Below are 4119 nucleotides of genomic sequence, written 5' to 3' on the forward strand. Positions count from 1 at the left end.
GAAAGGATCTTGCTGTGATTTATGTCATAGAGTGTTCTGCCTGTGTTTTCCTCTAAGAGTTTTATAGTGTCTGGCCTTACATTTAGGTCTTTAATCCATTTGAGTTTATTTTGAGACACTCATTATTTAGGTAGTGTAGATTCTGAATATTTATTATTATTATTATTATTTTTTGGTTCATATGGCATGCAGGATCTTAGTTCCCCAACCAGGGATAGATAGAACCTACACCCCCTGCAGTGGAAGCGTGAAGTCTTAACCACTGGACAACCAAGGAAGTCCCAGATTCTGAATATTTAACATGAAAGAGTGTGTGAGAATGATCTGGGGGAGGGAATGAATGTGCAGGAGAAACACATCGCTCACATCCTCTGGGTGATGGTGCCCTCATCCTGCCCTTGGCCTGAGGCTGAGCCCTGACCCCTGGTCCAGCTCTCTACCTCCAGTTTCCTCACCCAGAATCCACCTCCACTCTAGTTTAGATATTGATACTGTGTTTTTAGACTGGTGAAAACAAGAAGGACAAGTTTGCTTAAACTGGCAGTGAATTCGAATGGGAAACCAACGGCCATCTACTTAAAACGAGAAAAAGTTCTGTTAAGATCAAATCCACTTTATTGGATGATTTTTTTTTTAGCGGTGTAATGGTGTTCTTTTTAATAAGAAGACTGACGAATCCTACACTGGGCAGAAGGGATTTGACACAGGAGTTTAAGAGGATGTCATTAGCAAAAACCAAGTTGAGCAGGATAAGTGGCTTCTTCCCCAAAGCAATGACTACCCATCTAATCTCTTTTCACAGCTCATTAACTCTCTCAGGATCAGAAAAGAGGTGTTTCCCAATTATCCTGCCACAGGAGAACATTGCTGGGGGCTGGAAGCTGACAGTCCACAGCAGGGCAACAGGGGGCCGGAAGAGGTGGGCGGCCTTACCTCTGCAGCCGAGCTCAGGAGCTGCCCTGGGGGCGGGCGTTATGTAGGATGATGGCACATCTGTGTTTGTTTGGGAGACTCTGTTGGACCCAGAGGCCCTGCCTCCTCTGATTACCTGTGGCCTTGAGCAAACGAACTAACCTTGCTGAACCTCAGTTATGTCTTTGGTAGCAAGGGGTTCCCAAGAGCTTCTCTGCAGTGTTTTGAGAAATCAGTGCCATCTTCCGGGCAAGGGCCTAACCCATCGCTGGGCACGTAGTAGGTGCACAGTAAATGGTGTTTGCGCAGAGATGTGTTCAGGCATATTCTTAGACAACAACAGGCAACTTTTGGTGTGTGGGGGGTTCGTTTTAGTTTCTGGCAACTTCCGTACAAAAACTTCGTTTCTGTGGCTCTCAGCTCGCGGGAGACACAGGGCTGAGGCATGCTGGAAGGTAGGCGTGGGACCAGCATGTCGCAGAAGGTGCCGGCTCTTACCGATCACAAGCAGGAGGGCTCCCCCAGACGGACAAGGGCTCCTTCCCCTCCGTCAAGGCCAGCTGCTCCGGCCAGGGCCTCAAGCAGCATGAGGAAATGACAGAAAGTGCACAGCACTGCACAGCAAGGGTGGCACCTGGAGGGGAGAGTCACGGGCAAACCCATTCAACCTGGCCAGGACCAGGGGCCTTTGGGCAAGGCTGTGGAGACCTAGCAGGGTGTCAGACTGATGGCGAGAGGATGACTAGGGGGGACTTACCTTCTTCTGAGCTCCTGGGGGCTCTCCCTTACAGGGAACGGCTCCAGATAGGAAGGACATGGAAGCTGAGGCAGGAAGTTAGCTCCCAAGGCTTTTAGGGTCTGACCCATGAGAACATTCTTTGAGATTTAGGAGATGCTGAGGCCTGTGGGAAGCCCCCCCTTACAGCCTGGCTCACCTCTCTGTGGCCCATCAGAGGCGATGGGTGATCTCAGAGCCGTGCAGCTAAGGGCTAGGACCCACAGGTGGCTTGTGGGCCGATGCAATGTTTTTAAAGTGATCTCCACTGAGGTTCTGACCTTCGTCAGGCTTTACATTGAGTGAGCCCATGTTTATACAAGAACTTCCGGAAAATGATTTGAAGAATGTTTCAAAACTTTAGTTAGATCAATTGGTCATCAAGAAAGGCTTGCCTTGGGATAAAAAGGGCAGTCGTCTTGCGTTTGAATTTTCTTGAGACAAAGCAGCTAACGTGTACACTGGGCTTACTACCTGCTTCATCCCAGTAGAGTGAGCTCTGGCCCATCAGAGGGCTTTGGGATAGGATTGTGCTCTTCTCTTCCTCTTCTGTGGCCTCCACAATGTCTGTAGTTGGCTGACGGACGTGCTGTGGCCCAGGTTCCTCGAAGCTACTGCCGAGCTAGGGAACAGGAGGATGGCTCGTGTGGCCACCTGGGGATGCTAAGGAGGCAGGTGTGAAACAGGCCCAGGACCCAGTCCAGCTGCAAGGCTAGCTTCTCCCATGGTTTCCCCATCCTTGCTTAGCTGCCTCACCGAGGGCTCTAAGCCTGCAGGCACTGATCGGTTTTGACAAAAGCAGCATTTAGATCTGCTGGGGGTGGGAGGGGCGAGGAAACAGTCCTGAAGTGCAAGCCTTGGACCTGGCGGGCCTGAGCTGAGGCCCTCCGGTCTGGCAGTTCCAGCTGTAGCTCCTCCAGCCCCAGGGCATCCGCTCTTCGTTACAGGCTCCCTGCCTTAGATTCCTGATTGTGAGCAGTGCCACACTGGGGTGCGCCAGCCTGCCTGTTCCCTTTCCCCCAGAGGGCAGAATTCCAGCTCATTCCCCGTTCCCTCCAAGCCCTGCTTCACCCAGAAGGATGCCAGGAGCCAGGACTCAGCACCACGCCTCTGTCGGGTGCCCACTGCTCACTGATTTCCGGCGCCCACCTGTCCAGGTCCAGCCCCCGGGCCCAAGCACCAGGGTGCCCCTCCCCCCAAGTGTGGATGCCTGCGTCTCCTCTCTGCAGCCCCAGGACCTGGAAAACCCAGCCCCAGGGGAACTGGGCCTGAGATCCAAACCCAGTCCCCTTGCTTCTGCCTCAGCTACCTGCTCTCAGTCCTAGGGAAGCCATTCGTGTCTGGGGCAGGAAGGTGCTTCCATTTTCAAAGGCCAGCCGAGCGCTGTGCAGTGGTGGTGAGGCCTCCCTAGTTCTGTGGCCAGAACATCTGACAGCTCTCTCCAGGTCTAGGTCAGCTAATGAGAAACCTGTCGGCCTCCGCCCATGCCAGACGTGCCCCATCGCTGCGACAGCTGCACCGTCTGTCCATCCTCTTCCTGCGCCTCTAGACCGGAAAGGAAGACCTTCTGCCATTGTCATTTTTTTTGTTGTTGTTGCCACATGGCTTGTGGGATCTCACTTCCCTGACCAGGGATTGAACCCGGGCCCTTGGCAGCGAAAGTGTCAAGTCCTAACCAATGGACTGCCAGGGAAGTCCCATGCCACTGTCCACTCAACTCTCTCTTAACGTTCACCCCCTCCCTGATTCTCCGTGTCTGCAAGGTGAGGGTGACGCCACCCCCCTCCCCTGGCCATCATCTCTGCTCTCCAGGCCCAGCCGCCGTGTTAGACTCCTGCCTGCCGGAGGGAGGCCCAGGGCCCAGGCCTAGGCGCCAGCTGAGGGTGGCCAGCCTGGGTTCAAAGGTGACGCCGCCTCTGCGGACACCTCTCCCGTTGCTTCACGTCCATACATCGCCTGGTAACAGAGACTGAAGTCAGCGATCTCAGCGAAAATTGCTGCTGCTGCTGCTTTTAAAATTCGAGTTGCCCGCCTTTCTCTGTGTTTCTTCCCTCCCCCTCCCTGTTTCACACCGACTGGCTCATCCTGTCCTCTGACCTCAGCATTCTCCCTGGATCGCACCGTGGGATTTCTGAGATTGCGAGTTAAACCACAGTGAAGCTCAGAAGTACTTTGAGATTCTTGGGCCGACAGTCCCAGCAAAGATCCAGCTGCTGGGGTCCTCTCTTTGGTGGGAGGTGCAGGCACGGTGTGGCTGGGAAGGCCAGGGAGTGACCGACGGTGAGGCTGCACGTGCCCAAGGTGCTCTGCAGCCCAGGGTCCCGACTAAATGTCACCCAAAGGAAAGCAGTGATCTGTAGGCTACGTTAGACACGCAGAACACAGCAGGGGAAAACACACACTTCACAGGTAATGCAGGGATCGTCCAGCAA

Source organism: Phocoena sinus, chromosome 8, assembly GCF_008692025.1.
Source record: "Phocoena sinus isolate mPhoSin1 chromosome 8, mPhoSin1.pri, whole genome shotgun sequence".
Taxonomy (NCBI): domain Eukaryota; kingdom Metazoa; phylum Chordata; class Mammalia; order Artiodactyla; family Phocoenidae; genus Phocoena; species Phocoena sinus.